Raw genomic sequence first — 23689 nt, forward strand, 5'->3', positions numbered from 1 at the left:
CACGAATTCTATAGAACTGGCTTGGTAAGAATTCATAACGAGTGAAGCTTTTTTGTAGATTGTGCTGTATTTTCTCACATATAACCCTCTTTTCTCGCATCAAAATATATTTTGCAGAATCGGTTCCGTAAGACATTATAATGAGTAAGGTTTATAGGGCTTGTTTCATGCGTTCATTATGCGAGATCGCTCTGTCTACAGACAACACGGATTATATAGAGATTGGTTTGGCTTGCTTTTCGTTCTAAAGCTACTAAGGCTTCTTTAAAACACATCGCACAGTATATGAGTGCCTTGATTTTCGCCTCCACCAAAAAAAAAAAAATAAAAATAAAATAAACGCCGTAAGCACTGATTCACCGCTGCAGGGTGAATTTGTTTCGGTAAGGATTCATAACAAGTGAAGCTTTGTAGCTGTCGTTTCGTGCCTTCACATTGCATGAACTTGCTCAATACAGGTGCGACACACATGTTATACAGGGCGTTTGACGCAAGCGACACACATGTTATAGAGGACGTTTGACAAAAAAATTTCTTAAATAAAATAAAGCAGAAACAGGCATTTGAGTGGGAAAACTGCTTTCTTCGGCATTACGTTTTATTGTAATATACGTGTTAGCTATGTTTCGTATTTCTGTTGTGATGAACCGATATTCCACAATACTGTATTCCTTACGCCCACCCTACTAGGGCCCACTAAGGGTCTGCAGTTGATAAATAAATAAAAAAAATGTATTGTCGTCATTGGTGTGCAATAGAATAGAGCTAAGACCTTTCAAATGGCTATTTAATTATAAATGTTTAATTATAAATTTATTCACAATGCAATCTCTCAAGGGATTTTCTCTAGGAGGGTACATGGATGCAAAAAATAAAATTTACAAGTACAGGTATTAAAAAATCAGACATAAAAAGAACAATATTAGACAACTGCTCATCAGCAATAAACAAAGAAAATAATTCTTATTGCGGGTATTACAACCAGTCAGTAACAAAAATATTTAAACCATACGGGGAAATAGAAAGCAATACAACAACAAAGTACATATTATGGCAAGCATAGACTTGTAAAAGAAAACGACACGGATTGGTGTAAAATTTTGATGTTGGTAAGCTGATTCCAGTCGGTGACAGTTCCTGGAGAAAAACGAATATTTGAAGCAATTATTAAGTGGGCTAAAAGGAGTAATTGAGAAAACGTGTCACTGTCTAGCGTTTTAACCTCAATGGAAATATATTATTTCAGCAAGGTTAATTCTGAAATGCCAATTTACAAGTTGGCACAAAAATTTGAGACGAGAGATGCGAATCCTTACTGTTATGCTATCAAATTAGCACTATACGACAGGTTGCTCTTTTTTTGCATCTTTTTTTTTTTCAATTTCATCAATATTTGATTTCGTTAAATGGATACCATATTATAATCGCATAGTCAAGTATTGGCAGGAAGATTGATTTCTATGCTATTAGCTAGCCGAATTTCGGGGGTATAGAGAGTTTCAGTGCACGCCTCAGAAATAAAAGTTTATGGTTTGCATTGCTTGTAACCTGATTAATCTGCTTGGTCCAGTCAAGAGGGTTAGTCATCCAGAGACCTAGATATTTGTAATGTGCAACCTTGGAAAGAATGTTATTGGAGAAAAAATAATGTAATGTGAGCGGGTTTGTTTTTTGTTTTGCGAGTTATCCTTGAAGACAGTTTTTTGAAAGTTGAGTGGAATTTTCTAGGCGTTTCATTTAACTATTACTGTTAGGGACAGACCGTAAGCAATATTCAAAACAGTTCATTTTTAGATCTCCCAGAATGCCTTTCTCGTCTACGCTGCAGCGCGTGGAATTCACACCGAACCTGGAAGACCTGAGGCAGCGCTAGCAACGCCTACGAGCGCACGTCGTTGGGGTGGTGACGAAAGCAGTTATTGAGGGCGAATATATACAAGAAGGTATGCTTGGCGCGGAGCCATAAATGTCCTGGCCTTACAAATACTGGGTGGAGTCCCTAAGCAGGGACCCCATTAGTGGTCGAAGGCCCATAGGGCCTATAAATCACGGAAGCCGATCTGGGTAGAGGCTTTCGGCCTGTACTCTCGGGAAGGGTTAGGGATGAGGGGAAAGGATGGGTTCTGTTTGCAGGCCCATACCGTGTGGTAGGTGTCAGCCCAAGTATATGTGGCACTACCTAGTGAATTGGGGATCGAGGAGAGTCGCACGAGCAGCCCTTATTTCACTTTTCCCAGTCCTATGGGGTAGGTGCGATGCGAGTCTTGATAAAAGGTTACGATGTCTTTGAATGTGTAGGCTGGATTAGAATCGGTGTCCTGAGCCGATTCAAGTCTCGAGGAAACTGCCCGGAGAGAGAGCGCGCGCGGGCGACTGCACCAGCTGCCTCATTCCCTGCAAGAGCCTAGTGGCTGCAGGAACCTAAACGATAGATCAGTACGCGAGTTCCGTGTCCCGACTGCAATTTTGATATATTTTATAGACTAAGGGAGTGGTACATCACAGACTGACGAGGGGCTTGCAGAGCTCGGGTGCGAATCGCGAGAAGGACAGCTCGATTTATAGATGCCCCTGCGAGGCGACCTGAAGGTGAGCGACGACCGTGCGCTGCTTCGCTCGCATGGCGGACGCTTGCAGGCACTGATGGACGGTCTCCACTTTGTCATCGATTCTTCGTTTTACGTCGACGGATACCAAGCTTTTAGCTATAATTGGGCACTCACATTCAGTGAAATAGTGCGTTTCAATCATGGAATGAAGAATAGTATACAGCGCTGTTGCAGCTTTATGTAGCTATCATCTGCAATCAGAAGCCAAATTCAAAAATCCTTAGTGAATAAAATGACCGCCTTTGTAAAGGCGCATCACGGCTGGGGGCGATCGGTAATCGCCGGCGAATATTTTCCTCGAGGAAGTCAACGTACACGGTCTAGTACCACTCCCGAAGCAGTACTTCAAGGCCTCTGGCATTTGTAGATCCGATGGCGAGACTTCTTGTTTGCGGAAGGCGCCGCGCGGCGCGAGGACTGGCGACTGCGGAGGAGGAGCGGGAACCCATCACTCGTCATTCCCGCTCACCAGTCCGTCGTTCTTTCTTCTGGCGGGACAAACGCGGAACGGCGGCCTTATTTTCGCAGTGCGGCCAAGGTGAGAGCGGCCGTCGGGGGGAAGGCGGCGGTAGATGCGTTCCCATTTCAAACCGTGCGCACCTGCTTTTGGACGGGGAGTTGGCAGCTTGGCACAGCGGGCGATCGGCGCCGACCTATCTACAGTAGTGCACTCCTCCCATGTCGACTTCGCAGCACTGGATAACGTAAGTCACAAAATATCCCTTCATTTCCAGTAGGTCTGATTTTTCTCCCCTTCTTCCAGAAAAGCATCTATATGTTTTTACTTCTGCTTATATCTATGTACTGACACTCAGTAAAAGTGCTTAAGCCACTATTGTCTGTAGCAGTTACCGGTGTTAACGAGATTTATTGCCGAGTTTATTGTCCTTAACTAAACACCTAAGGTGGGGCTCTTCAGTGCTGATATTTATGTTTCATTTCGTTTATTACCTTAAGACCACGAGGGGTATTACATAAGGGGTGGTACATATATTTGGTGAACAAGTGTTAACACAAAGAAAGATGACTGGTAACATTATTGGCAAGTTGGATGAGCACGTGATGGCTGCGATGTCGTGAGGTAGGTCGTTCTAGTCTACTGCAGTACGAAAAAAAAAAAAATGACGCAGCAAATTGATAGTACGGGCATGTGGTCGGGAAACTTGAGAGAGAGAAAACCTTTATTCCACGTAGGAATTCAGGCCGCGCAGGCCCCTGGGTCCCCGCACGACCCCACTGAAAGGATGACGAGTGCGATGAGATATATGCGGCTGGAGGACGATGTAGGGTGCGCGGCCTTGAAAACTACGGAAAAATTATGAAACACGCATATACGCTGCGTCATGTTTTAGCACAAACGGGGAAGTTTTTTTTTAATATAGAGATTTCTGTTAGGGTCATTTCCATGGAAGAGTTTCACGTCTTTATTCATTGATATTTGTATTTTGGTAATTATCCTGCTTTCATTACTGTTGCTTCGTTTTTACATCGATTATGTAGCGTCTATTTTACCTTGTGCATTTATTATTTCTATGTTGAAAGTTTTTGTGTTCGGAGACTTCCACATGGCCTAAAATAATGTGATAAAAAAAGCTTTCTTTTTCATTTTTGTTTTGTCGTGATGTTCACAAATAATTCTGCTGTCTCCTCGTTGCTCTTGTAAGAGGTGAGAGTTTTATCAAGCTGCTTGTATTCTGCCTATTTCTCATCGAACTCCTCAATATTGCAGACGCGCGTCGTAACAGCCGTCGTCCACCACCGAAGCGGTGGCGAGTGCAATGATTACAACAGATAAAAATCCGGTGGCAGGCTAGCCTCCGCCGCAAGCTGCGGCGATCTACCAGTCACAGCCCCGTAGGGCCAGGAGAAGCCATCCAGTCGCGCTCCCGCTATATATATGAATGCACATTAAAAAAACCCCGGGTGGTCTCTCTCTCTCTCTCTCTCTCTCTCTCTCTCTCTCTCTCTCTCTCTCTCTCTCTCTCTCTCTCTCTCTCTCTCTCTCTCTCTCTCTCTTTCTTTCTTTCTTTCTTTCTTTCTTTCTTTCTTTCTTTCTTTCTTTCTTTCTTTCTTTCTTTACGGCGTGGGTCAGGTGTCCAGGGAGAAAGTGTGACTGACCGATGCTGAGCCTTTCCCCCTTCTCTATAAACCAATTTGTATTTATTTATTTATTAAGCCCCGCCGCGGTGGTGCAGGGGTAAGACGCCCGACTGCTGTGCCGGAGTGCAGCGGAGGTGACTCAACTACAGAGCCAGTAGCAGGTCCGTGCATTTTCTTTTCCTTCTTCCTACAGTCGCATCAACAACAACTGCCTACAGTCGCATCAACAAGTTGCCCCGCCGTGGTGGTGCAGTGGTAAAACGCCCGACTACTGTGCCGGAGTACCCGGGCTCGAACCCGACCTCGGCGGCTGCGTTTCGATGGAGGCGAAACGAAGAGGCGTCCGTGTGCTGTGCGATGTCAGCTCACGTTAAAGATCCCCAGGTGGTCTAAATTACTCCGTAGCCCTCCACTACAGCTCCTCCCTCTCTCTTTCCACCTTCACTCCCACCTTGCTCCCTTCCCTTACGGCGCGGTTGCGGTGTCCACAGAAAACAAGTGAGACAGTTACCGCGCTTTTCCCTTCCAAAAAATCAATCAGTTCTTTAACAACAACAAGCGGCAGTGACCTACAGTCCCAATCCCGTAGGGCCAGAAGCAGCCAACCACGCTAAAGATCCACAGGTGGTCGAAATTACCCCGGAACCCTCCACTACGGCACCCCTTTCTCTTTCCGCCTTCACTCCCATTTTCCTCCCTTCCCTTACGACGTGGTTCAGGTGTCCACAGAAGTAGTGTGACAGATACTGCGCCTTTCCTTTCCTGTGAACCAATTATTATTATTATTGCAATTTATTTACTCTGTGTAGCAGAGCTTTTGCAATAAATCAAAACGAGGCACAAAGGCCTTATTACCTTGCGTATTACGTATTACGATTGATTTTTGTTCGATCTTTTTTTTTTTCTCACCTCTTTATGACCCTCGTCAGGATAAGCATGCCAGTCCCTCTACCAGGCAAATATCTCCTTCATTCATTAAAATATCCGCCCCCGCCCCTCCCCCTCTATCCAGGGTCCGCGTTGTCTCTATAGTCAAGTATTTCTATAATATATCTGGAAAAGAAAAATTCGGCAGGGACAGTTTAGACTGCTCAGGTGCGGTAAAGCATTACCACGACTGCAAATCCCCCTTTATCCAGGGTCCGCGTTGTCTCTGTAGTCAAGTATTTCTATAATATATCTGGAAAAGAAAAATTTGGCAGGGACAGTTTAGACTGATCAGGTGCGGTAAAGCATTACCACGACTGCAAAGGCCACATGAGTCTCTCTACAGTGCACCCTACAGTGCCGGCACGACCTCCACTCCCGTGCTTATGTAATCACTCATACAATGGAAACTCTAGGAATACACGTTTAATACAAAGTATCACAGATGCCAACCCGGCATTACCGCGCGCTGCCACGCGCTGATTTGATTTGATTTATTTATAGGAAGGGAAAGGCGCGGTAACTGTCTCACTTGTTTTCTGTGGACACCGCAACCGCACCGTAAGGGAAGGGAGTAAGGTGGGAGTGAAAGTGGAAAGAGAGAAAGAGGAGCCGTAGTGGAGGGCTACGGAGTAATTTCGACCACCTGACGATCTTTAACGTGCGCTGACATCGCACAGCACTCGGACGCCTCTTCGTTTCGCCGCCATCGAAACGCAGCCGCCAAGGTCAGGTTCGAACCCGGGTACTCCGGCACAGTAGTCGGGCGTCTTACCACTGCACCACCCCGGCGCTGAGGAAGCGCCATGGACTGCAGAGAAAGGGGGGGAAGAAGCGACGCTCCGTCGCCGGATTCGAGTCTCATTCGACTCCTCCCAGCTACGCGCCGCTTTTTCGTCGGACACCCGAGACTTCACTTGCCCTTGCACACGTGCATCGTGAAGAGCCGCCGCATCTCTCTCCGCATGCGTCCGCTCTCTTCGTACTGCTGCCGACGGATGGTTGGGTATTGGTTCTGTGAAAGTGGCAGCATGCCGACTGCTCTTACGACCAAATGGGATGATAAAGCTTCCGCTTTAAAAACAAAAAGAAAAAAAAACAACAACAAGATAACCCTATTCCAATATGTCACATAAAAGAGGAGAAGGTTACGGTGGTCTCCTTGAAAACGCGCTTGGCATTGCTTTCGTTCATAAATGTGCTTAGCTTTCCGCTCATCATTCCGCAATGAAGATCTGGGACACTGCTTTTTGTTCTAATTTAGCACTGCGTTTAAAACGCATCTGTTCTGATGCTGTTCAATACATCTGACTGAATATCATCACTTATTGTACATTATGATTGTAAGCTGGGCAACACGCTGCACAGGGCATAACGTGAGCGTTTGTGGCACAATTCTCCACAAACTTTGTTCGATTATTACTGTTGTTGTTGCGGTTTGTCTCTTCTGCCATTCGTTTTTAGTTTTCCCTTCCCCTGTCCCTTTCTTTCATCGGTTTTCTTCGCTGCTTCATTCTTTCCCATTCGATCGTTGGCTAAGTACCCGTTTTCCTCGTCTTCTTTTCTCCTTTCTTTCATATTTGTTTCTTGTCCTTTCGTTTTAGTTTCCTAGCTTGATGACCTTCACAAGTTATCTTTTTCTTTATTCCGTTTTATGTACAATGCCTATATTTTGTCCTTTCTTGTCTTCCCCGTTTCTCTCTGACCTGCCCTCTTTCTTTGCCGGCGTTGATACCATGGATTTACATCTCATCAACCAAAGAATACACCATTCTACCGTCTCCAATATTTGAAAGCCGCAGGCAATTCAGTGATGCACCTGGGTTCTTCCTTTATCTGTTCCTAATTCGCCGCCGCGACCACATCTTATTATTGACCTGCATATTGCCTATTTTCTTTCGCATCGATTTCCTCTTCTTCGGAAATCATTATATCTAGACCGTCTCATCGCCTTTTTCTGAGCCAAGTGTTTGAACAGGTTTATTTCTCGCTTTGTCCCAGAATTTATTTGAATTTACTGCTTCATCACTTCACCGTTCTCCTTTATTTATCATTTTATTTGTCGTTATAGCTTTCCAGTTTTTTAAAAGCATACGATTTTACCACGAATGTGCACGTTCTCACTACTATGCGTTTTTATTTCGTTTCTGACAACACTTCCAAAGGCGCTATATCTAGGTGCTCGAAAACTTCGTTTCCCGCGCATTATCGTAATCAACAACTTACGCGCAAAAAGGAAAAAGCAAGATTAAATAGGCACGATAAAGAGTGGTTGCTTTGCGGCATTCCAGGAATTCTCCCGATAAGATTTGCTTTGATTTTGTTTACTTCAGAGGCAAAAATTAAACGAAATAAACGGCGCGCTTCACGGACAGCGGCGATAGCGCCTTATATAGGTACGCGCAGAGAATGAATGAATGAAAAACTTTATTTACACAAAGGGAATTCTCCCGGCGTTGGTGGGGCCCTCAGTCCAGGGCCCCAGTGGCCTTTGCCGTCTTGCGCGCTCTGGTCGTCAGGCGTCGAGCAGGACAGCGCAGCCTCCCACTGCTCCGGTGTTGGTGTGGTGTTTATTGGTGCTACCTGTGTTTTTTGACAGGCCCATGTAACATGGTAGAGTGTAGGGGGTTCTCCGTATAGTGGGCATTTATTTTCATAAGGAGTGGGGTGGATTTTACTGAGTAGACTCAGATTGGGGTATGTGTTAGTCTGTAGCTGTCTCCAGGCAACCGACTGCTCTCTGTTGAGGTCTTCGTGGGGAGGTGGATAGATCCTCCTTAAGGCTCTTTGATGTTCAAGGATGGCTCCATAGCGTCTAGTGACTGCGTCCGGTTCCCCGTCGTTGTGCGCCCCCCGGTTGGCGTATGCTCGGGCATTGGCGTCGGCACGTTGGTTACCTTTGACAGTCTCATGGCCTGGTGTCCACGTTATGAAGCATCTCGAAAAGCTGAGTTTTCTTGCCTTGAGTATGCGGATGGCCACAGTGGATATGAGTCCGCTGCTATACCTTCTGCATGCTTCTTGCGAGTCCGTAATTATATTTGTGGTAGCCTCCTCACCCTGGTGGGTGATCGCGAGAGCGATTGCCGCTTCCTCAGCCTCGAGAATGTTGTTGCTCTTGATCGAGGCGCAGTTGACTTCTTTAAGCTGGTGATCAACCACACTGGCTACCGCTCCGCGTTGTTCTTTGTATGTGGTCGCGTCGACGTACAATATGTTTTTTTTTCCCTGCGAAGCTTCTTTCGTGTGCCTCGGATCTTGCCTCTCTTCTGGCCTTGTGTATTTTCGGATGCATGTGTTTCGGAATCGGGTTGACCTTAATGATCTCTCTTATTTCTTTCGGTATGCTGCCCGTGCTGTTTATTTCTCTGAAAGCATCTCTCATGCCCAGTATTATTTAGCGTGTTCCTTCCCGTTTGCGTCTGCATGAGTCTTATTTTCTGCGCGAGAAGGTGGGCCTCGATGTGCTCTTGCAATGTGTTGTTTATGCCCAGTTTATTGAATTTTTCGGTGTAGGTGTTGACCGGTAGTCCAAGAGCGCATTTGTAGGCTTTCCTCAGGATTGCCTCCAGTTGTTCTTTTTCCTGTTCGAGCGGAATTTGGTAGGGGACGCCATATACAATTCGGCTTACAACGAGGGCCTGTACTAGCCTACATGTGTCCTCCTCGGACATTCCTCGTCTTCTGTTGGATATTCTTGCTATCATTCATGTGATCTGCGCGGTGGTATCTGCTAGCTGCCTGATTGTTTGATCTAAACGGCAGTTGCTTTGTATCCGCATGCCTAGGATTTTTATTTGCGACACTTCCGGGATCTTCTTTTCCCCTATGTAGATGTCTATGGAGTTGTGCAGATCGTACCCTCTTCTGTGGACTCTGAGCACCTCAGATTTCTCCGGAGAACATTCGAGGCCGCAATGACGAGCGTATGCGTTGACAGCGTCTGCTGCTCTCTGCGGACAGTCTTGCTTTTCTCCTAAGGATCCCCTGGTCACCCAGATCGTGATGTCATCAGCATAGATAGCATGTCTGGCTCTTTCAATTTCTTCGAGTTTTTTTGCTAAGCCGATCATAACAATGTTAAAGAGCATAGGGTATATCACTGAGCCTTGCAGTGTTCCCTTTTTGGGGGTCGGGAAGGTGTCTGTCCTGATGCCGCCTATTCCAATGGTGGCGGTTCTGTTACTCAAGGAGGCTTTCACGTAGCTGTGTATTCTCTGCCCGCAATCTAAGTTGCAGAGCCCGTCTAGCACTGCCCTGTGACTGACATTGTCGAATGCCGCTTTGAGGTCGAGCGCGAGCAAGATGTTTTCTCCGTATTTCGGGACCGTGTTAAGCACCTCCTCCTTGATCTGCAGGAGGATGTCCTGTGTTGATAAATGTTTTTGGAATCCGAACATAGTGTACGGCATGAGGTCATTATCCTCCAGGTGGGTCTGCAACCTCTGAAGCACAATTCTTTCGTATACCTTTCCCAAACATGACGTCAATGAAATGGGTCGTAGATTTTCCAGGCTGGGAGTTTTTCCGGATTTAGGAATCATTACTATTTCCGCATGAGACCAGTCTTTCGGGATGGTCTCCTGCTCCCAGTGTGTGTTGATGAATTCAGTAAATCTGTGGATTGAATTCTCGTCCAAGTTCCTAATCATGGCGTTGGTAATGCCATCCTTGCCTGGGGTGGTGTTTTTTGTGGCAACCTAGAAAGAAGGCTTGAAAGTTCTGGCACAGTGCACCATAACTTTACGCAGAGAAAATGATAAGCGCGACAAACGCGCTGTGCCCTGGTTCGTGCTTGCTGATAAAGAAAATTATTGCAGCTATACTATATTTCAAAATCAAGAAAGCTAAATCCGCTTCCTCGGTCTGCTTGCTGCTGGCAGTATAGCATACGTCTAGCAAGTCTAGAAAAGGCACGTCAGGTGATAACAATGCGCGAGCGCAATTACGTAACCTTATTACAGTTAATTTTACTATTCATTAATGGGAAGAAACAAGAGGAGAGCAACCTTTTCTTTTCCTAAGAGTGCTTTTTATAAGTTTTAGTTACTTTTCAGCGTTTTGAACGTGCGATCTTCTGTGAGATTATATCCTTACATTGCGCCGGAATAAAGAAATAATTGGATAATACCTTGTGCAGTGCTCTAAAAGAAACTACGGAATTTCCGTTACGCACGCTTCCGGCATTCGCTGCTTTCAAGCCTTGTCTGCCTTAATGACAGGAAACGCGGCACGATAACGCCGCCCCTGCAGCTATTTTGTGCTTCCCGTGAAAACATTGGAGGTTGCGCGCAAGGTTGCCAAAATGCACAATGGAGAACAATGAGCGAGAGTGAAAGCTCCCGCTGCATTGTTTTCTTAGTGTACTTGAACGTATAGCGGTGATGCGCAGCTAAACTTAATTTTTTTTTTTGTGAGGTTTATCGTCTGCTCATTTTCTCATGGAAGCCTGGTTGTCCTCTCCTATTTTACTGGCATTCAGTACCGATGCTCGAAACCAGGCGCGGCACCCTCCGTCGAAACGCAAAAAAGCACCAGTATGCTGTGCGACGTCAGCGCACATTGAAGATCCCCAAGTAATCGAAATTGTTTCGGAGCCCTTCACAATAGCACCTCTTCTTTTCTTTCGCCTTGCACTCACACCTTCCTCTCTTTCCCCCCGGTGCTGTTGAGAGGACCACATACTCTCTTAGTACAAGTACGAGCGACGTAAATAGCTAAGAAAGTAGGCTGAGCAGCCATCGACCCCACTGGCGGCATGTGGTCTTTTTAATTTTTTTTGTTATTTTTCAAGCAAGCGTGCCGGCTTGAACGCGTGCCGAGTGTGCCTGGAAACTAAATACAAAAGAAAAAAAAAACCAACATTTATCACATACCTAATCGAATTCTAGTGCGCATCAGCATCCGTATTTTATACTCTGTGCTGACACTGCGAGAAAGGAAAAAAAAAAAAAAACGAAATAAAATGCTTTCTTCTTGGTTATTATTATTTATTTTTTTCCAGTTCCTTTTTCATAGGCTCCGTAGATCGCAAACTCGTTGCTTTCGCAGCCGGCTGCGTACGTCACATTCGTATTCGACCTGACAAGGGCGCTAAATTCGGAATGGCGCAGTGGAAACCGGTTGCAGAGGGCTTTAGCTGCTCTGCACCCTCGCCGCCCCACTCGCGGCTGTCAATTCTGGGCAAGGGTCGCGGTGACGGTTCCTTCCGCGTTTTTTGTTCAATGTTTGCATTTCCTTTTATTCTATGCAAGTTGACTGCATCAACAACAGAGAACGCGGTAGCGCTGATATCAGCAAGTGGTTGAAGGGGATGCAAGGCCTTATAACAAGAATTCAAATTATGTGGACAACTCCCACGGAAACACAGCCGCGCAAACGGGGTTGGCTTCATCACAGGTATACAACGCTCTACAGCCCAACGTCCTGCCGAATCCGACGAATAAAACTCCATACCGAAAAATGCTCACTGAAGGTTCCCTAGGAACACGAGTGGTGCACGTACCAAAATCGATGACGACAGCAGGCGTACGTTATTCGAAGCAGCATCAGTGCCGGTGTCTGATGCTAAGAAAGAGTTCACTCGGCTGCAAAAGATTTTCGCTTAACAAAGCAAACGCAGCGTAGACTTATAATATGCTTCGCAAGTGGTTTCTCGTCAGACAAGAATGACTCACGCAGGTGCACCAAGTGTTATAAATAGTGTAGAGCAGGTCTACAACATCTTATATGGCATTGAACATTCAACATATTCCCCATCAAGACGGGCCCATGTGCACTAGCTCATCGATCTATAGCTTCTCAGTAAAGTATGTCATTGTGGCATATACGAGAGAGGCCTGCTTCAGTCAGAGAGAGGTCGACTAACAGCGTGCAGCTCTGAAGGATTCGAAGAACTCGAAAGTCGCTCCTTCACGTACACTCCAGCTATCGCTCCTAATTCACAAGCAGCGGCCGAGAACCCTCCCTACCATTGCAATGAGTGTTTCATGCATTCATTTCTTCACTTTTTCTTTGCTTTTGGTGTGTTTGAAATCTTTCCAGTTCCGTATATTACTGCTCGCTTGAGTTTTAAGCTCGTATGATAATGAACAGAGCAAAGTGTAGAAAAGCGAATCTGTACTGAGTCACACTGTTTATATAGCTGTGCAAATAACACGGTCTGCTTGCATATATATAAACGATGCTATATATAAATCATTGTTTGAAGAAGGGGCTATTTGAATAAATAAGTGTGCATTATGAAAGAGCTATAAATCATTGTTTGAAGAAGGGGCTATTTGAATAAATAAGTGTGCATTATGAAAGAGCTATAAATCATTGTTTGAAGAAGGGGCTATTTGAATAAATAAGTGTGCATTATGAAAGAGCAAGGAAAGATATTTTGATCTAGGCGCATATCGGCCTTGAGTGCCATTACTCTGAGTTATATGAGAGTATGCCTTAACGACTACCGACAGCTCGCCAGTTTTCAAGCCTCTTGAACGCATTTCCATTTCTCGGCACATCTTTGATGAGCGTTTCTCTCTTCATCCTCTCCGTCCTTTTCGTTCCGCCTTTTCCTTCATCTCCTCTCTCGTATTACTCCGCCTGTAGGGTTGTAAACAAAGAGCTCTTCTGAATAACCTTCTTCCCTAATTGGATATTTGCACTTGTCCCTGTTTCATTAGCAGTTTCAGATCCCGCATCTGAAATTCTCTACTGAAGTCATAACCTTTAACACTGTTTTCCCCGTTTTTATGTTAGAAGTATAGTTCAAACGATGTTTATGCCAATGTCTTGCAGAAAATCCAATCCACCAGGTGGAGGGTGTCAGATTGCTGTGCACCTAGAAGGTTTCGTACGTTTTGTTTATTACCGTTGATTATAATTTATACTTACCGCCTGCATATGAAGACAACCTCAGAAGAATAAAAAAAAATTCATAGGCCAGCCGACTGGCTTCTGCTCAGTCAGTATCAATTCTGCGATGCGAACAGAGGAGAACTGAACGAGAAACGAGATCGATGAAACACTGACACAGGGTACGCGCGTCACAATAGCCGCAGTCTGCCGAAACAGCGAGGATGACGACAGCAGCAAAGGACAACCCTGTGGCACGGAGACTCAGCCAGGCCCTAAATTCCGGGGCGCCGTAAATGGCTGAAGATACCTTTGTCATCTCCTTTTTTCTTTTGTGGGGTAAGTTGCAGTCATAACCGTATTCGTGCAGCCCATTCTCTAATTACGTTAGCAGGGATTTTTTCCACACTTAAAATAAAGAGATAGAAATCGAGTACATGATAATGAAGGGTGCACTAAACATACCCTCTTTTTAGTCAGGACGCTATGCTACAAATATAAATGTAAACACAGAAAAAGCGCCATGAAAAATGCAAATGAAACACATGAACTGCATTGTGAAAGCACTTCCAGATTAAACTACCAAGGTCAAAGATAAAATTTCAGTGCACGCGCAGAACCTCACGTGGTCCAAATTAATCCTCAGTCCGCCTCTAGTGCAACACTTCTGTTTGCCTTTCTTTGTCACCTCTTCCCTCATAACGCCGTGAGGCTGCCGCTGCGTCCTTCTTCCTTTCGTCAGAGTAGATTTTTTTTCTTTCCCATTTGAGGTTCCCAGCGATGTGTGGGTGAGCGTTGAGAAAATGTTATGCCAACCACGGCTCACAGGAAGGTCCTAGTTAGTTGCGCTGCGTGGTTAATGTTTTCCGCGTGGCGCAGTACGTGATTGTTGATTTACATAATGATGCCCCGCACTCGTAGAGGTCGGCCTTGTGCTCCGTTCCCAAAACAACAGACGCCGGCACTTAACGCAGGTAGTACAGATGCTTTCTCTTCTCGCTGCGTATTTTCGGCACCTGTCGTAACAATTCTCACCGTATCTGTCCGAACAGACTTAATCTTCAATTAACCTCAGCTAGAAGCTTAACACAGCTAGGCAGCTTAACGCAGTAACATATTTTGGCTGTTAAGTGGCTATACTCCTTTTTGTCGACACCGATCGGCTGCGCACCCGTAGGAGCCTTCGATGCCTCTCACGTAGGTCATTATTAATGCCACGAAGGTACACTTGGATTCGCTTCTTATCGCGCCTGGTTGTTGCATGTAATATTAAATTTGCGTGCATTTTACTTGTACATGTTTCTAAACAGAAGGCCGAGAAAAAGAAATGGTGGCCACATTCAAGACTTACTTGTATGAATGCAAAGCCTTATAGTCTCTCTGGTGTATTGAGTTTTGTTTTCGACATTCAGTAAAGTGCACTCTGCTGCTATTGTATTCGGTGTGTGTGACGTCCCTTCGCAGAGACATTTCAAACTGCTATCGACTGTGTCATGCAGCAGGTGTTTTGAAGGCCCATTGACAACTGTGTGTCGCGAAGGGCTTGCGACTGGCTCTCGTATGCGAACAGGGATAGCAGCTCAGTCGACCGATGTTCACACTTGTAACGGCTGCCTGCGGGTCTTTCCCGAATTGCTTGTTCGGATCAGGACCTGTCGATCTTGACTGTTGGCCAGCAACGAAAAGCCGGATGTATAACTCACTTCCGTTCACTTCAGCTGCGCCGCTTATTGGTTACTGGTTTGCAGCCAGCAGTCGCAAGGCTGGAAAATTGAGCAATGTTCGAACGACCTGCTACTGTCGCTTTTCGAATTTAAGAGGTGACTAATTCTCAGTGAAAACTAAAATCACGTTATAGGGGGGTAGCATATGGTGTTAGCAAAACCAAGCAGAACAGATCTCTATAGCTCGTCAAATTTGATTTAACTGTGTTTAGCCAGTGCTAATATATTTGTGCTATAACACCGTCTACAACGACGTGTTTTTCGACTGCTTGCTTTGGGAGTGCATAATACGTGGAGGGATATTGCAGAAGCGGTTAAAGTATCTCAGATAGAGAGACAGCGCGACGAATACGGGCAGGGTAAATTTTGCGAAAGTAGGAATAAACCCGGATAAAGGATTGCAAAAAATGTGGGCATACAGAGGGAGATAAGGAACACCTTGGCAGTCCCCCCCACTTCCCAAAAGTATGCATCCGGAATTTAATAACGAACGAAGATAGAAGCGAGCTGAGGTCTTAAATCTAAGGTTCGGAAAGATGGATGACAGTGAGGTAGCCTATACGTTGATGCGGCCGGAGGCCAAATCGGGGTGGCGGTGGCTTCGGTCGTGAACGGCCGAGGAGTGGCAGTTTCCGCTGCGGCTATCCTGGGACGCAATATAGAGGCTGCGGAGGAAGTGGCGATCGCTTTAGCTTGCGCAGGAACAAAAGCAAAATTTATCATAAGCGCCAGTAAGACTGTCACTCAAAATTTTGGAAAAGGCAGGATCTCGCCAGAGGCGGCAAAGATCTTTAGCCAACAACCACTGAACAGGAAAATTCAGATAATCTGGACATCTGCGCAAGCTGCCGCCCCTGGCAACGAGGCGGCCCAAGAGCTAGCTCGAGCACTCTAATTCCGGGCAGCCCCCCCCCCCCCCCTCCCCTGACGACTGGGGTAACGAGGAGTGGTTGCTAAATTATGGGGAAATAATCAAACCATTATTGATTGACGCGTAGGCTTGTACTCCCACCAGGCCAAAAATTGAATAACAAAGAAGGTGCTGTATGGAGGCGCTTGCAAACTAATACGTTCACGAATCAGGTCTTGGCATACCATGTGTACCCCGAGACGAGAGACCATGACAGATGTAGTGATTGTGGGGCGAGAGGGACCCTCGACCACATAATATGGGAATGCCCGCACTCTCCCGGGTGAGAAAAAATATACTTAGTAGAGAGAACTGGGAGACCGTGCTGCAAAGCTCGGACCCCGAGCTCCAGCGGAACATCGTCCGCCTGGCGGACAAGGCTGTCATGGGCCAAGGCCTGCCAGCCAGCCTTTAACGCAGCGGCCTCCGTCTTCCATGCTTATACGTGCGGAGGCGAGGGTGATCGCCTACTTCTGGTGGAAAATAAAGTTTTTCATTCAATCAATCAATTGTAATGAGACGTGTAATTCCGTTGCCTTAAAATGATTTTGGTGATAGGAAATAAGCAGTAACTGTCTAGACATTCGGTGATCAGCCAAACCACGTCGTGGGGGAAGGGAGGAAAGTAGGCTTTAAAAGAAGGAAGTGAGAAAGCCCTAAGGGCTGCGAACTAATTTCGACTTTCCGAGGAACCTTAAAGTGCAGTGTCATCGTACAGTTAGTGGGTGTCTTTTACGTTTCTCCTTCGTCAAAATTCGACCGCTGCGGTCGTATTTGAACCCTGTTGTTCCAGCTCAGTTTATAGTGTTGTACACGCTGAATCATCGCTACGGGTTACTTTGGGCCATACTTTACCTGCGCTGATATCGCACAACAGACGGACGAGCTGCTCATTTTGTCTCAATGAAAGTGCGGCAGCAAAATAATAATAATTGGTTCACAGGAAGGGACAGACGCAGTATCTGTCACACTTGTTTTCTGTGGACACTGCAACCGCGCCGTAAGGGAAGGGAGGAAGGTGGGAATGAAAGCGGAAATAGAGAAAGAGGAGCAGTAGTGGAGGGCTACAGAGTAAGTTTGACCATCTGGGGATCTTTAACGTGTGCTGACATCTCACAGCCTCCGTTTAAGTTCGTTTCGCCTCTATCGAAATGAAGCCGCCGCGGTCGGGATCGAACCCGGGTACTCCAGTGGCAGCAACCGTAAAGAACTATCCCGTGTCCTCCGGCGGGTATATAACATTCCAAGGAAAATGAGGAAACAGACTTAACCCTTGTGGTTGGCAGCGAGCATTCGCGAAATCTTTATTTCACTCTACTGAATGCAAATGCCGAGAACTGTCGGACTACGTCCGTTTGGTCTTCAGTTCAGTCCCGACAACAAACCTTTGAGTCGAGTCATATCAAAACGAGTGTTATGCCGTTGTCTAGCTTATGTCGATTATAATAGCAGCAGAGGTATTATATCGTTCGATAGCTTATGTCGAATATACTTAAGCTTTATTAAATAAGTGTTGTAAATACATTAATTAGATAATTGTGATGAAAATTTGAACCTAGCATCAAGTCATATATTGTTGGATAGCTTATGTCGATTATGATTGCGCTGCTCTAACTGCAGGTCTTAGTTATATTTAATTAGTTGACTGTGAATTAAAACCGAATAGAGTGCTACAGCGTCAAGCTATATATTGCTGAAAAAGTATTGACGTGCAGAATCCAAAAGCATTAAAACATGCAGAGCCGAGATGTTGCTCGTTTAACTCGGTAGAGCCATGTTTAAACTGCTGCATTTTTTTTTTTTAACGCGGCATTGTTAGAGCACACGCCCGCTGGAAAACCCAGTGTTACAATATGCAGCAAAATTGTTTTCCGTAGCTTTGAACAGCGCTCAGAGGCATCTGCGCCTGCTCAACTTCCATTCGCACAAGCCACACTCCGATGCCTCTAATGAGATTACAATATGTGAAATATCTCTTACAGCCGGTAATTCTATAACATAAGCCAAAGTGTGCTGCCCTTCGTTGAACGCTTTCTGCGGTGTTTACACCTTAAGTGGATTAATTACTCAAAAGTTGTCAGCACCGCTGCTCTGCAGGGCGCATTTGAAGGTCAAATTCCTTGTGCCACGAACTGACACACCCACATGGAATAAAGATTTGCGTGTCTATTGAGACGCGGGCAGAACAACGAACATTAAGAAATAAAAATGTATTTCGGGACCATATTCAGAAACAATTTCGTAGCGCTACCTAAACGCTCTTGGAGAAAATAAAAATTATGTGACAGGCGGCAATCGAACTGCTGCTCTTTCCGTTGCAAAACAACCGCCCTACATACGCCACTGAGGAATTAATTTTTTGTTTGTTACATGGGAGGTCAACCATAACAGGTCTGTCTCTGGCATTACTTAACCAGGCCTGTCATACATAGTCGCGCCAGCATATGGTGCCATCACTCTTCCCCCTTTATTGTAAAGCTCTCAAGACAAACATGGAACCCTAAATTAAATCTGAAAGAAAGCTTGTACGGAACAAGAGGTTATCTCAGGCAAAACTGATTACCCGGTCATCAAAATTACCATCGACGGCCACACGCATTGAGTAGAGGCAGCCAGATAGAAGATCGATCTCGAGCATCATGCACCCCTCCTACCGAAGCGCTCTGCTCTCTAAGCGGATGCTTGATGAACGTGGCGGCTGTGCGCGGTGATCTATCAAGCGGCTCCTCCACAGACTGTACAGGCCCGTCAGCGCAAAAAAATCGCACACACCTCAGAACTTTTCATTGTAGGCAGAACCTTGTGGTGGAGGACGGGACATCAGTGCCTTTTTTGAGTCCCTTGAAGAATGTCTAAAAACAACAAGCAAAATAGCATTGCGATAAAACACGAATCAATAGTCCCTGGCTGCTGACAAAAGAGGCAGTTTACTCAACGTGGCACAAACGTCCCCTAAGCACAAAGCCATGTTTTAACAGGTAAGTTCGGTACGCGAAGTTTAAAAAAGAAAGTTTTTGTGGAAGATTGAACACATATCCGCTGCACCCGCGCTAATGTACTGTTGTCTAGAAAGGCGAGCTAAGGCCTCTAATACCTTCAGCGCAGGAAATAACGCTTCAATTATATTTTTTCATCTGTTTTATGGAGAGACTAGCAAGGTATTCTATAGAAAAACGTACTCTGAGGAAATGATTCCATTTCCTCAGAGTACGTTTTTCTATAGAATACCTTGCTTCCCCCACCTCATCCCCTTAGAACGTTCGTTACTTTCTTGAGAAAACCTCACAAAGGCCCCTCGCGCCTGTGACTCGCGGGCGCACACAGAGAAGGTAAATGGACACTTTGTCGTCTACTAAGCATAGCTACAAGGAAGAGATGGTATGCCGTTTAGAAAGAGAAAAATCTTGAACCAATCTGAAGGACAAATAAGTGCTGAAGATTCTCTCCACCAGAGTCATATGCGCTGCTTGTATATTTTCTTGCATAATGTAACACCACTGTCAGTTCAGTATGGTAGTTTACAGGCCTTATGCCACCGCCGCATAACTCAGAGCAGGACAACCTTGTCCTGTGCTAGCTGTATCCATGAGCATTATCACCTCAATTTCGTTAACATCATCCGCTCACCTAATTTTCTGCCGCCCCCTGCTATGCTTGCCTTATCCTGGAGTCCAATTTGTTACCCTTATGAGCCACCGGTTATGTTATTTTCCCATTACTTGACTTGTCCGTGACTATTCCTTCTTTTTAGTTTTCTTTGGTTTATGGAATTTAACGTCCTAAAGCAACTAGAATGTCATTAACTCAGGCTTGTCCCCTGACCTGCCGTGCACGCTTCTTATCTCTTAACGTACGTTACATCTAACATTTAACGTTACATCTATCATACCCTTACAAGAGGAGCTTAAGTCGCCCCCGTAATTTCGTTTTTTTTTTTTTTCGAGTTTAAGCCGAACGATTTCTTTTTACGCTAAGCACGAACCTCTTATGTCGGTTTCGATTAGATAATTTGTATTATGTAAGTCATAGTACAGGACAACACTCAAGAAACTGGAAAAATTGTACGTGGTGCCTGCGACAACTGTTTTCTTCGGGCGCGGACTGAGGGACAAAAATCGGTCCACCAAACTAATCATGCAGCTGCTAACATCATTCCTGCAATAAAAAAAAGGTGTGCTTAAGTATCCTTAAGTGTTGATTTTAAGTTGCTTTTAAAGCTGGCATGCTCTACTGTGATGAATTCCTTTTTTTTTTTTTTTTGGCGTGCTGTACTGCGATGAATTTTGTCTGGCCTGTGACCAGTAGCGCCTGTTATCTGAACGCTGCATGTGGATGACCATGTTATAGGCCATTGTAATACGGCTTGGGTGCTTCATAAAAATGCAAGGATTTGCGCGAATAAACCTCAGTTGAAAGTTGGCGCCTGCCGTGCTGTTTTCGTGTTCCTTCTTTGTCTTTGTCCCTTTCGCGCTGTTCTCAGAATCAACATCAGCTATGAACCAACTAGTCCAAAACAAAGTACTTCTCAAACGCCTGAGTACACAGCTTCGGTCATAATTGAGCTGCCCCATACAGAGGGAATTCCCTGAAGACCGCCTTATTTCAGCCTTCTCCTTCCGCGTTTGCCTCTGATGGCAGCAGCATATGGAAGACCAAGGCGATGGCCGGAGTGTTTGCTCCCTGTCTCGGGCAAGCACCATTGTCGCTATGCGAGGTCTGCGATGGGCCACGCTTCATGCCTCCCAGGCTCTCGTTTAGTTTTCCTCAAACACTTTTTTGATTTAGATAAAATGGAACTTTCTTGTTTACTTTCTCTTGCCAAGTACAGGCAAGTCAAACATAGTTATTTTTCCTCTTGGTTTTCGCTTTCCGCGTTTAAGGGGAGATTCAAGAGGAGTTTGTTTGGAAAGCTATTGCAGTGGAGCTCGTCTTGCCACTTAGAAGCAGCAGCGAGGAAAACTCCAAGAGGAAAAGAATTCCTGCTGTACTCTCGTTCAACAGCGAGTCTTTGTTCTAACATTGTCTCATCCTAGACTGAAAAACAACATAGTCACTTTTTGTACAGGGCACAAAGGGGAGAGGGAAGCGATGGAGCGCTGCTTCCTTCCTTTTAAAATATCGATAATTCCTTTTTTTTATGTTTTAGGAAACATCTACACAGCTTTGTCAGTTCATTCAAATCCCATACAACCATACACTCATGTCTTATTGTACACCCTCATGACCAGCTCTGGGATTGTGCAATCTTAAAAAAAAAAAAAAAAAAAAAACAACTCTGCACAGCTTTATCAGTACATTCAAGTACTGCACACGCATACTAAATACCCTCTAAGATTGTGGGTCAACTTTACAAGCCACACACTATGACTAAGCTTGCCAGTCGCAAAGAAAAATTGCGTTTCAGACATAGGGGCACACGAAAGATGGACACGAAAGTTAAGAGGCAGGACTGGCGTGTTTAATTTCCTCTTACATTCTCTTTGCGTCTACCTTGTGCGCTAGTTACTATGTCTGACTCTAGAAACCAACTAACATAGTTAAGAGCCTTGACAGATTGCCTGCGCGACTGTTGAAGACAGCGAACGATTCTTAGTGAAGACGTTTTCTTCTGAACTCGAAGGGATGTACGCAGTCTAATCGCGGAAAGTTGAGTTTTAGCGTAAATCCACAGTTACATTTAACTCAATATCTAGACTGTTACACTTGGAAGGTTGAGTTACATCTTCCCGTAGACTCTCCTGAGCACCCCACCTCATCCCCTTAGAACAATATATTGCCCACAAAGTTTCCACTAAAAAGCTTGCAAATTTCTTCGGCAAACTCAAGAAGAGGTCTCTAGCCTCCTTATTGCATATACGAAAGCAGGACTAAGACAGTACCCCCCGGTTATTCGATTCAATTTAAATGAAATTAAAATAACTTTGATCTCTAACGTTTCGACGGAAAATAGTGTAAATAATGCTTTTTTGGTTGTTGTCTACCATCTTCCTGCCCTCTCCTCCCCATGGTATTCTATAAGAAACGGGTGCCTCTTCTTTCCACCCCTCCCCCCTGAAGAAAATTCTGCGAACTCCCTCGGCCGCAGACACACACAAAAAAGAACGTTCATGACTTGAATTCAATTTCCGCTTGCTAGATTGGGAGCCGTGTGGTGCCGGATGAAATTCTTTACTATGCATGAGGCAAATATGACATTCTCCGCGAGTGGCCACAGGCATACGCCAATCTTTGCCCTAGCTCACGTACACTTGCTACTTTATTATTAGATTAGAAGGAGGCTTCAATAATGTCTAACAAGGTTAGAAAAATTTCCGGGCTGTAGCGGCCGCAGTCAGCTCAAAACAAGTATTTGAAGAGCTCTGGGAAAGTGCTTATTCCGTGACGGACTGGACCTTGCATATGATTTATTTATATAGAGATCCATGTAGATCAATACTTTGTACGGATTTCTCAAAGAGCCATATACGTTACTTGTAACAGCTGGCTATTACGGCTATTGCAGTCTACGATCGTTCTTTGAAATGAATATTTTAAACATTTACTCCGCGTGTTCAAAGCTGCATGCGACTGTTAGGAAACGCCTTACTCCTAATTTAACCTGATGCTTAAACGAGATGATGCGAAGTATCAGTTTTTAGAAACCGCAGACGAGCTGAAATAACTGTATTTCGCAAACACGATGGCACACATACACTGGGGGTGACCCATTACGTTTATGAAGGGCAGTAATGGTACGAAGTAAAAGAAAGATTAGGAAGTGAATGCCTTGTTTCTTCTTCATTCTAGTTTGCCAATTTCGGTTTCAGTGGCAGGTCCAGATACTTGCAGCATATTTCAAATATGCGAGGATAAACGAATTGTATATCAAGACACGTATGAATTGGGTTTAGAGCACTTGACACAGCTCGTCAAGGAAAACAATTTACGAAATGAGTCCATTGCGATACTAGCGAAATGCTACGTCCAGGAAATGTTACTCACGGCGCAGATATTTGATATTTGACTCTTGTATCAAAAAGTTAAAACAGCTTCGTTCCGGTTGCTCTGTGGTTAGGGCGCTCCATTGCTGATCCCAAAAATGGGATTCGACCCCGCCCGCGGCGGAAGCGTTTTGACGAATGTGAGACGCAAGGCACCCGTGTACTGTTCTACGTCAGTGAAGCAATAAATTAAAATTCAGTTTTCTGTTAAAGTGATGCTTGGGCGAGTTGGCATGCCACTTTGAAGAAGAGCAGCGCGACTAAGGACGGAAGGAACACACACACAGACATCTGTGTATGTCTTCTTTTTCCGTCCTTGTCCAAGTCGTGATGCTCTTCATCAGCTCTCTGAAGAACACTTTTAATTAGTAACTGTGGGGTCTTGATGGAAATGTGTAGAATAATTTTCTTTTTTTTCCTCTCTTTTGATGTTATACCTAACATTTAGTTAAAGTTTCTTGTTGTAATTGTTGTTGATAATTGCATCGTCTTTATTATAATTGTATCCCCCCCCCTCCCCCATGTACTTTGGAGGGCCTTTAGGGGTAACCTGAATAAATAAATAAACAGTGTTTTGTACATGCTGAAATGAATGCT

The sequence above is a fragment of the Amblyomma maculatum genome, chromosome 10, assembly GCF_055883805.1.
Source record: "Amblyomma maculatum isolate TAMU_Amacu chromosome 10, ASM5588380v1, whole genome shotgun sequence".
NCBI lineage: Eukaryota > Metazoa > Arthropoda > Arachnida > Ixodida > Ixodidae > Amblyomma > Amblyomma maculatum.